Below are 12,016 nucleotides of genomic sequence, written 5' to 3'. Positions count from 1 at the left end.
GAGAGCTTAGAAGAAAAAGAAAGAGAAAGTTTCAATTGTTTTAGGGAATACCTAAGTAATCCTGAATACAATATTGCTAGGAATATGTATGGTAAAGGTTATTCTGATGAAGTTGCAGGTAAATATGAGGAATATGTTATTGGACAATGGAGGAAAGGTCACTATGAGGAATATGTTATTGGAAAATGAAGGAAAGGTCATCCTTGTTAAAAAGTGATGAAGAACTTGGCTAAATTGTCATGTTCTAGTGTTCTGTGGAAGGTAGAACTTGAGAGCAAAGAAACTGGATATTTAGCTGAAGCAATTTGTAAACAAAGTATTGCAAGAGTGGCCTTCTTCTTCCTGATTGCTTACTGTAAAATTTGAGGAAATAAAAGACTTAAGGTGGAACTGTTAACCAAAAAGGAATGAGAATGTAAAGATTTGGACAATTGTCAGCCTATCCATATTGTAAAACATGAGGGTATAGCCAAATAATCACTTGATCAGATTAGTCAACCATCTCCATTAAAGCCAGAGATTATTGTTCAAAACAATTTCTCTTGTTCATAAGCTAACCAGTCTATGGTAGTTTGTTACAACAACTCAAAGAGACTAAAATAGTAATATATCTATTGTAGAACAGATAGTACTCATTCAACATACACTTCCCCACTTGTCACCACTATTGCTTTATAACTGTAATTGCATTCAAGCATACCTTGTCCAATTGTTTTTAATAAATTGTTCTCAATAGTTTTCTAAACACTTTGGAACCAAGTTTGTTGAAGTAAAGTACTGAAATCAATAATACCCTGTCAAACTTTACAATTTTATCCTTTTAAAATAGGTATACATATAATAATATAATACTTACATGTATGAAATCTATCTTTGTTTAATTTAAGGTGCTCAAACTTAACCAGTGTATAGGTGTACAATGAGAAATTTAAATGTTTAGCTATTTTTCCAAATACAAAGTAAAATAACCCTTCACTGATGGTGGGATTTTCCAACTTTTGATGTTAACAGCTCTGTCACTTCCTGACAAGGGTGGTTCAGTACCCAATTTGTAATGGAGCCCGCAAGATGAAAGTTACTTTTAAATACATGTACAAATAGTGTCAAAAGTAGTATTATTAAAATAAATGTGTTATCCTTGGAAAAAAAATATATATAAATCAAGACAAGCCACACGGTAATTAAAAGCAATTAAGCAAATGAAAACAAGAATATGAGTCCTAATGGTATAGTCAGCCCTGGAAGTTGATGTCCTGAGGACTGTGCCCCAAACACATCACTGCTTTAAGCAGATGAACATTATATATATTGGAACAATTTTTCTGGGATGATAGAATTTGTTTGTTTATCTATGTCACGTCTAATTTAGGCTGTGTCAGCACTAGTAGCAACTGAACAAATGGATTTATTATTAGTATTAATTTTGGGCCTACAGAGAGCTACAAGTGATTCAGTTCTGTTATTGTAAAACGTGTGCCTATGACTAACATAATTCATTGATACTACTGTTTTTTTTTATACCTTTTAGGACTACAAAACTCTAAAAACTGATTAAATATGTAGCAATTTAATCAGCCTACTTTCTGTACCTAAGTAAAAATGTGCCTTTGGGATACATGTGAATCTCTTTAGCCCACATACAGTGAACCATCACACTTTGATGATGGTATCCTACTATATTACTTGAAGTAAGTAAAAATTCAGGGAAAAGAAAACTCTGTGGCTTTCCAGTCAATATGCCCTAGATATTATGATATTTCAGAATATGGAAATTTATACCAAATAAGGGGAGGAAAAGAAAAAAAATGAATTTTTCCATTTGCCTTTAGCATGTAAATATCTGTTGTTGTTTTAAGAAGGGTTTTTTGGGGCTGGTTTCAGGAGGAGAGAAGTTGGCAATTAATCTGAAGTGTGTCAGTTTCAAAGGAAATTATTTCGGAATGTTTCTGCGGACAAAAATTTAGTTTCAGTAGACCAAAAGCTAACATATTTCTCTGGATTTTTTTAATGTTTATTTTTGAGAGAGAGAGAGAGAGGGAGAGAAAGAGAGAGAGAGGTAGGGGCAGAAAGAGAGGGAGACCCAGAATCCGAAGCAGTCTCCAGGCTCTGAGCTGTCATCACAGAGCTGGACATGGGGCTCAAACTCTGAACCATGAGATCATGACCTGAGCCGAAGTGGGCCACTTAACCGACTGAGCCACCTAGTTGTCCCTGCATTTTTTTTAAGAGAAACCCAAAGTATCCAATCTTAGGGTTTTATTCTATATCTTATAGGTATAATCTAATTTGCAGCCTTTTAAACTACATAAAATATTAGGCCGTACCTAGATATACTAAAAATGTAAACAGATTTTAGCTTCAATTCTCCACACTTCCCATTCTCTCAGCATTCCCAGATGGGCAGCTTTCATGACATATAGAGTACTTTTGGGGTCTTTCCTTTCTCTTGTTTGCATATCCTTAATTTATTTATTCTATGATATAAATGGAAAAAACCCTCATAGATATTTCCTTTGCTTTTCAACAGATAAACAATAACAACAACAACAACAAAAAAGGGTCTAAGTGATTTTAAAGCATTATTCATTGTATGTTTCTGATTGTTAGTCTGTATGGATAGGGAGGTGGATATGTTTAAAGATATTAGTATAACTTCTTCTAACACTCTTGAAATTTAACATTTGTATTTAAAATTAAATAACCTGAATTTTCTTTCATTTTGTATAAATTGCTTCCCAGGAACCAGTATCTTCCCATAAAGATGAGAATTACAATAAAAGTAAAACAAGGAAAAAATATAAATCAAGCAAAATACAAAATACAGCAAAAAAAAAAGACATCTGTCTATGAAATGCCTAGACGATAGAGGAAATTTTATTTTCCTCTCAAATTATTAAGTTTATTGCTTTACTTCTTCACATATTTTATGTTTACACCTCTTCTCAGTTTCAATTAAATTCATTTTCTTATGCTGATTAGTCAACATGAAGTATATTTACTATTGAAACGATCATAATGCTAAATCAAATATTTCTAATAAAGCTCATTTAGAAGTGACTAGAACAGTAGTGATTCGCTCCATGTGTCCAAAGTAAGGCTTTTCTCAAAACCAGACATCTGGGACTGACATAACTTTCTGCTCAACTGTTTTATCTTCAAATATCATTTGAAAAAAGTTATGATGTTTTTCTTTCTAACTATTCATCACATCAAAATAGACAACATACAAATCCATTTATAGACTGTTAATTATGTACAGGCCTTTTGCTTGACGATATTTTAGCGGTTTAATATGTGCACTAATCTAATTTCAAGAGCTTGGATTTTGAAGGAAGAAGAAGAGAAAAAAAGTGCCAATATCAAATATTTTTTCTGATCCTCTTAAGACTTTGGATAAATGAAGGTAATTTACCAAATAATTTCAATGTATTGTCTATCATCAATATCATCATTGTTGTCATTATTATATTTCCCATTCTCCATATAGTTCTTGAGGAATGACAATTTTTAACAAATGCTCTTTCATTTAACCTTACAATGGCACTGTAAAAATGATTATCTTACAAAGCAACTAAAACCCAAGAAAGTTTTTCTAAAATGCAACTGTGCAAGATAATACAACTAGGAAGTAATAATATTGTGTTTTAAGACCATGACTTCTAATTTTAATGGGAGAGAATATTTGTGACACTAGGTGTTAGCTTTTTAATATCTATATTTTATTATTTGCATGAAGTTTCTTGGTCAGAGCAGATTATTATTATTTACACACAGCAAATAAAAACTGTGATTCTTTTGTGCCCCAATTTTTACTACTGATGTGGTACAATGAAAACCAGATGTCAATGTACATATACAAGGTCTGTATTGTAAGTGAGGGACCAAGGAAAAAAATCTGAATTTTATATAGGAAAGAAACCACAAAAAGATAGATCTCGACATTTACATAGGAAAGTTCTCCCATCCCCTTCAGAGAGTCTTTTTTGGAAATGTAAGGTGAAAGATCCTGGACCTCACTCTTTGGAATGCAAATGTATTTCTTCAGGAGAGATGTAATACCAGTGTTTCCAACTTCACAAGCCAGGGAATGTCTCCTGTTCCCAGTCACACCCCCTTGTGAAATCAGATTTATATTTCTGAAGAAGAAAATGTCTATATCTTTCTTACTAGCTAATGAGTTATAAATTAACTTCTATCCCTTGTCTTTTAGCCTAGGTCTGAAGTTTCAGTAAAATTTGCTCAAAAAGGCCTGTATAAAGATAAACATATTTCCTAAACAGCCTCAGACCCGGGCTGATTTTGTATTTTCATGGCAAAAGTATACCATATATTAAAAAGAGTAGCAATTTCACAGAATCTAAGTCTCTCATAATTTGCAAAAGAAAATATCTTTTTTAAAAAATAATTTCAAATAGAGCAACTGAATTTGTTATTTTTAATTGATATTAAATTACTAACTTGTAATTAAGATAATAATATGTAAATTAATGATAAACAAAGATAAGATTAGGGCAAAAAAAGAAAAGGAAAGATATATGCAGGAAGTACCAACAAGTCTCCAAACATTCTATTCTCTCCAAGGTATTTTTTAGCTTTTTGAGACCAAAGCTACAGAAGAGGATAATGCCATGCCAAGATGAGGGTGAGGCACTAATAAATCACTTAAGGAAAAGCAGTCCTTGTGATTTCAACAGCTGTAAGAATTCAATCAGATTATTAACACTTCCTGAAAAATAACCTCTTATATTGAAAAGTCATCTAGCATTATTTTCTTGATAATAATAATCTGATCTCTTGTTACTGGGATTAGTTCTCTCATTCATTAGATTTTCCATGTTAAAATAAACTCAAATTGCATGGTTTCACTTAACATGTCATCAAGATTTGAGGTAAGCATCTTTGCTTTTAAGCATAGACCTTTTAATCTATACGCATAAAAACAAGCAGCAATAATAAAACAGTTAACTGCTAACTTTTGAAACAATTGCAAAAGAAGTCATTCAAAAGTAATGTGAAAGCATTTCACATTTCATGTGTATTTTGTAAAATATCCGTATCCTCTATATATAATCTGGTGAATGTATTTTGTTATAATACCATTTTTGTTATTTTAAAAATAATTTCTGGATTTCCATAAAATGTCTTGATTTCAAAGTGAATGATTCCAGAATATCTATTGTTCTTACACATAATCATGTTCAGAAAGACATGTTTAAAATAAGCCTATTTTACTAAAATTGAAACTCTACTAAGAAATTGGTCATTATGCTATTTCTTTAATTCATACTTTACATAATGATATGTCATTCATGTGCTATGCAGTTTCAACTATAGGGGAAAAATCTCTACTGCTTTATATTGATTCAGGATTTCCTTTAGAGTATAGTTCTTATGTAAATGGTTAGCAACTCATTTTCACAAAGGTGGAATCCACTATTGTTTTATTTCCAAAATACTATCTATTTTTTTTTCTTTTTTAAAGAAAGGCAGATTGCCAATGCAGCACCTCACTTGGATGCGTCTTGGAAGCTTGCCTACCCTACATTCTCCTCCAAATGGATCTTGAGAGCTTGTCTGGAGGTTCTAGCACAGGAACGCAGCTACTCTTATACCCCTGACCATGAACATTCCTCTTCTCTCAGCAAAGGCCGTCTTCAACTGACCAAGTGCACAACTTCTGGAAGGGTGTGGGGTACATATGGAGCGGGGAGGGACAAGGGATGCCCACCTAGCCAGCCAGATAAGCCAAATAAACCCTGGCAATCAATGGAGTGACAGATGTTGCAGCCAGACTGCCCTGACATTCCCAAAATCCCAAAATTTTAAAACGTCTTATTTAGTAAATACTGAAAATAGTTTCATTTAATCTAATTCATTTTCAAATGAAGCAGGTAAGTAATAATTTATACATGTTAATTGAGAACAAGATATTGTCTTATCAGTAGCAAAATGAATTATTAGCAAAATTCAAAGACTAGCTCTGGCACTGATTGCCTGGGGTAAGTTGACTGCCCTAAGTATAATTATATATGTGATAACTCTTGATCATGACAATTTAGAAGCAGGAGTTCTTAAATGTCTCTTTCATTTAAATTCTAAGATCATATTACTTATAAAAGTGTCCCATATAAAAGTATGGCTGTTCCATTTTATACAGGCAAAATTCTGTAAACTGAAAAAGAATATAATATTATTGATAACACTGAACTATTCCAAAGCTACCTGTATTTACACTTTTTAAAAAAATATTTTAGTAAGTCCATTTTTGGTCAGTGGAAATTTTCAATGGAACAGGGTGGATTAATTTCCTTCCTTTCACAAGAGAGTGCCAAACCTGTGAGAAGTTGATTGAAGAATCAATTCCAATGGAAGACCAAGAGGTGTCAGGAAAAGATGCTCATGCTGGGAGGGGTAAAAGGTATCAATGAACATCAAGGTATCCACTCAACATCAAGTGCAAGTAAGCAGGCTAAAGGGTAGTTGCTAATAGTCGAATTAGGAGCGAAAGTCACACAGAAGAGCAAAGTTTGGCCCGGGGTGCATAAAATGGAAAGGAGGAAAAATTTGATGTCCTAGTAGGTAAGACTGGGTAATCTTCTAAATTAACTGGTAAACAGAAATAGGTATTATAACAATTCAGTTTAAGATATTGGGAGGAAATACTTTTAATGTAAGAAAAATAATATACAAAATGCAAAATATAATTATGAAAGGATGATGCAATAAAAAAGTTTCATAGCAGAACTCACAAACTTGAATTTTGCTGCACATAAGCATGTTGATATTTACTCTCAGTGACCCCCTTCTCCCCCACCCACACACAAAAGTATATAGTTGCCAACCTTTAAAAGCTTGAGACTCCACTTAGAAAAAAAAAATTACACTCTTCAATGGATCCCTATTTCATTCAGAAACAAACTACATTCCTTACGGTTTACTACAGGAATCTGTAAGAATTGCCCATACCATAACTTTACTTCTCTAACTTCATTGCCCATTTCTTTCACTTTGCTGTAGTCACTTTGGTTTTCTTGCCCTTCCTTCAACATATCATCTTATACACTAATACCTTCTTCTGTCTATAGTTCTTGACCCCAGATACCAGCACTGTTTCATGTCTTTGAAACAGATCTTTGTACATTCCTAAAGTTTTGGAAGACCCTATAACATCAGAATTATATTACCTCATAACAATATTTGTCTGGATCCCAGGAGCACACGTGTCTTTTACATGAAGCATTCATTCTTTTTTTACTAAAGTCTCCAATATTTCCTTTTGTTCTTTGACATTGTTTATCACCAACCTTGCACTAATTTCTTTCTTTCCTTTTTCAAACATTAAACAGGAATTTGAAGTATCTTTTGTGTCAATATATGAAAATATTAAATAGTAAGGAAAAACAAGAGAAATTAGGGAAGTGAAAAGTATTTCTCTTTATCTAACTTTAATATGCACTTGAATCACCATTATGAAACAAACATTGGATAGTTCACTTATTCTATTATTTGCTGACTTTGTGGGAAATTGAACTTGAGGTCTCTGAATATAAATTATATGAATGGAGTATTAGAAGTTTCAGCTGGCATGGTAGGTTGAGACCAAATATTAATAATTAAAGAAAACTTAAATGTTATACCAAAAAGTTTACAATTAATGTTGGATGAGCCTCTGATAGAAACTTGACACAGTTTGTTTTAATAATTTCTATTCCAATTTATTTTTTATCAAAGCTTTTAGTTTTAGCTTTTTTTAATGAAAGATGTTCCTTTTAAGTTACAGGTGCAGAAAAATTTGTTCTATACATTGGCATCTTCAGAGATGAAAAAATTCCATTTATTTATGTCTACATCAAGTCCTAAAGTACAATTCTGAGACTAATCCTACCCCAGAATCCCTTCCATTTCCTTGTTTTACCAACAGATGTTCTGACATTTCTTTAAACAGAAATTGGGTTTCAAAGTTGCTTGACCATGATTGAAACTAAAGTGAAAGAAACACTAGAAATTATATATACCAAAAAAGTGATAATTTTTCTATTTATAAAACATTCATAAAGAATAGCACTGACATGTTAATAATTAAACAAGATATCTGTTACAGAATTTGGGATTTAACATATAGTTTCTTTAAAATATAACTAGCCTAGGGGCACCTGAGTGGCTCAGTCGGTTAAGCATCTGACTTCCACTCAGGTCATGATCTCACAGTTTGTGTCTTTCTAAAAACAGTTTGTGAGTTCAAGCCCCATGTCCAGCTTTGTACTGACAGCTCAGAGCCTGGAGCCCCCTTCTGTGTGTGTGTGTGTGTGTGTGTGTGTGTGTGTGTGTGTGTGTGTGTCTCCCTCTGCCCTTCCCCCACTCAAGCTCCATCTCTCTCTCTCTCTCTCTCTCTCTCTCTCTCCTTCAAAAATAAAAATAAACATTAAAAAACGTTCAATATAACTAGGCTAATATTAACTTGAATTTTTCTTATTTAATAAATTGTCATGAAATGGGGAGGAGGGCCAGCATGGGTAGATGGAAATTAGAACTCACTGAAGATATTCGGAATTGGCAGTCATAAATGCTGCCTTCAAATTAAACAATAAAGCCAATCATGTAGAAATACATGTTTTTAGTCAAGAGATGGGGGATGCAAGAACACAACAAATTAAGGTAGAAGTCTAATGTTCAATGATGTATTTAGATACCCGTAGGCTATAGAGAATGTCAGAATCCTCTTGTGGATCCACAGTGCAAAATATTACACTAACTAGTATTATTAAATCATTGAATTTTAGGAGAGGGAACATTCTTAGTAGTATTTACTTCAATAACTTCACATTCAAAAAATTTAGATAAGCAAACTGACATGAGGCCAAGAAAACTGAAGAAAAAACCACCATGGTTAAAAGAAAGGCCACTAGAATGAGATCTTAGTTCTAGTCCTTGTTTCATGACTCATTAATTATGGAATATTACACGAGTCATATAGTTCTATATGTTTGGATTCTCTACTGTTAAATGGTGATAATTATGCCAAACTACCTACATCAGAGGCCTGAGAGAAAACAGATGATACCTTCAGTGGGTAATTAAAGATACTTTAATAAAGGGATTATGTTTCAAAGACTTGAATAGAGCTAAAGGAAACACTGGGAGTAAGTGAAACATCAGGGACTTGTTCCAGTACCATGACTGAGTTTCTAAAAACTGGATAGGGGCACATGAGAAGGGAAAAATATTCACTTTTAGTATTTTCTTCCTCATATTTTCCTCCTCCATATCTTTCCCATTTGTTCCCTAACCACGCCATGAGAATACTAGGCATATATTTATAAACTAATTCATCAAAAATATGAACGAATGCTTGACAAGGGAGCCAAGAATACTCAATGCAGAAAAGATAGTTTTTTTCAATAAATGGTGCTGGGAAAACTGAAGCGTCGCATGTAAAGAATGAAACTGGACCCCTATTTTATACCACTTACAAAAATTAACTCAAAATAGATTAAAGACTTAAGTGTAAGAGCTGAAACAGCAAAACTCCTAGAAGAAAACATAGGGAAAAAGCTCTTTGACATTGGTTTTGGTAATGATTTTTTTGGATGTGACACCAAAAGCATAAGCAACAAAATAAGAAACAAAGAACTGGGACCACATCAAACTAAAAAGCTTCCGCAAAGCAAAAGAAAAAAAAAATCAACAAAATTAAAAGGCAACCTATAGAATGAGAGAATATATTTGCAAACCATCTATCAGCTAAGGAGTTAATATCCAAAATATGTAGGCACTCATACAACTCAATAGCAAACCCCCCCCCAAATAATTTGAATTTAAAAATAAGCAGTCGGGGTGCCTGGGTGGCGCAGTCAGTGAAGCCACTGACTTCGCCCCAGGTCAGGATCTCATGGTTTGTGAGTTCCAGCCCCGTGGTGGCCTCTGTGCTGACAGCTCAGAGCCTGGAGCCTGCTTCAGATTCTGTGCCTCCCTCTCTCTCTGCCTCTCCCCTGCTCGCACTTTGTGTGTATGTGTGTCTCTCTCTCTCAAAAATAAATAAACATTAAAAAACATTTTTTAAATAAAAACATAAAAATAAGCAGAAAATCTGAACAGCCATTTCTGCAAAGCAGACATACAAATAACCATCAGGTACATAAAAAGATGCTCAACATCAATGATCATCAAACAAATGCAAATACAGACCAAAATGAGTTATCATTTAATACTTCTTAGAATGGCTGTTATCAAGAAGACAAGAGATAACAAAAGTTAGCAAGGATAAGGAGAAAAAGAAACCACTGTGCACTGTTAGTGGGAATGTAAATTTGTTCAGCTGGCACTGTTACTGGGAATATAAATTTGTTCAGCCACTATGAAAAACAGTATGTAGATTAATAAAATAATAAAAACAGAGCTACCATATAATCTAGCAATTCTACTTCTGGGTATATAGCTGAAGGCAACAAAAGCACTCTCTCAAAATATCTGCACCCCCATGTTGACTGCAACATTGTTCATAATAGCTAAGATACAAGCTAAATGTCCAATAATGAAAAGATGGAGAAAAAAATGCAGTATATATACACACAATAGAATATTGTGTGTACATATACACAATATACAATACACAATATTCAGCCATAAAAAAGAAAATCCTGCCATATGTGGGAACACAGATGTACCTTGAGGGCATTATGCTAAGTGAAATAAGTCAGACAAAGACAAATACTATACTCTCACTTATATGTAGAATTTAAAAACTGAACTCATAGAAACAGCAGAATAATAGTTGCTAGGATGGGAGAAATGGAGAAGTGTTGGTCAAAGGGTACAAATTTCCAGTTGTAAGATGAATTAATTCTGAGTATCTAATGTATAGTATGGTGACTAATACTGTATTATATACTTGAAAGTTGCTAAGAGATGTTAAATGTTCTCACAGCCACAAAAAAGAAAAAAAAAAGCAATTATGTGAGATGATAGATGCATTAACTTACTTTATTAAGACAATCACTCTAGAATATTTTTATGTATCAAATCACCACATTGTATACCTTCAACTTACAGAATGTTATGGATCAATTATACCTCAATAAAGATGGAAAAAATACACCATGATAATGTGTCACCATTATGAGTGCAAACTAGGAAATTTGTAGAGTACAAAAAAATAAAAAGAGAGAGAGAGAGAGATTTCTGGATTTCTAGCCAAATAATTTGAGCAGACAAAATCACCCAATTATTTATAAATTATTTATATTTGTTACAGGGAAGTAAATGCAAGCCCAGTAAAACTCTCCAGAAGCTATTTATCTGTAGTTTAAGATATTGAGATCTGTTAATGACCAGCTTGTCTAGTCCCTACATTTCACAAATAGGGAAATATGTATAGAGAAGCACACAGAATTTTTTAAGACACAGCTAGAGCCAGGCTCGATGTTCTTCTCAGCATGATATATAGCCTCTTTATTTAGGGCAGATGTTATAATATTTCCATAGTATGTAATGTTTGAGTTTTAAAACAGTGTTTGAAAATTTCTTTTTCAATGAAGCAAGTATAAAACAAAAAAGATTAATTCAAGTTTATTTTAGAACTGGGTTATTTGACTAAAGCAAAGAAACAGCAAACTGATTGTTTTAATTTCACAACCTTGTTATTTTCTCCCAAGACAAAATTTTCCTCGTGTTTAAGTAAGGAAGTTTTGACACTGTATGCATCTATCCCCAAGATGGGAACAGCCACTTCCACTATTTCCTGGTTAATGATCAGAACAAAAGGGGTGGGAAATTATATAAATCTATTTAGAAAATTCAGGATTCCATCTGTTCATTCCGGGACATGATGCTTCCTTCCCTTCCTTAACTACAACAGCCTGTTAGATGTCAGGCTGACCAAAAGAAGGCCCAGAGCATCCAAAATTAATTCTTGATTCAGCCATCTAGATTATTTTGTTCGATTAAAAGAGTTCTGGATCACAAGGATAATAATGACTACGCAGTCAAGTACACTGTTGGTCAAATCTATAATGGGCCA

The 12,016-nt window shown here is 33.3% G+C and overlaps 1 long non-coding RNA gene across 1 annotated transcript in view; it reads right to left on the bottom strand.

The window, feature by feature from the left end:
- Nucleotides 1-12,016, bottom strand: part of LOC125173799 (uncharacterized) — a 236,021-nt gene that overhangs the window by 223,276 nt on the left and 729 nt on the right. The gene's annotated exons all lie outside the window — the stretch shown is intronic.

Source organism: Prionailurus viverrinus, chromosome A1 (genome assembly GCF_022837055.1).
Source record: "Prionailurus viverrinus isolate Anna chromosome A1, UM_Priviv_1.0, whole genome shotgun sequence".
Classification (NCBI taxonomy): Eukaryota; Metazoa; Chordata; class Mammalia; order Carnivora; family Felidae; genus Prionailurus; species Prionailurus viverrinus.
This window is presented reverse-complemented; position numbering and strand designations above follow the sequence as displayed.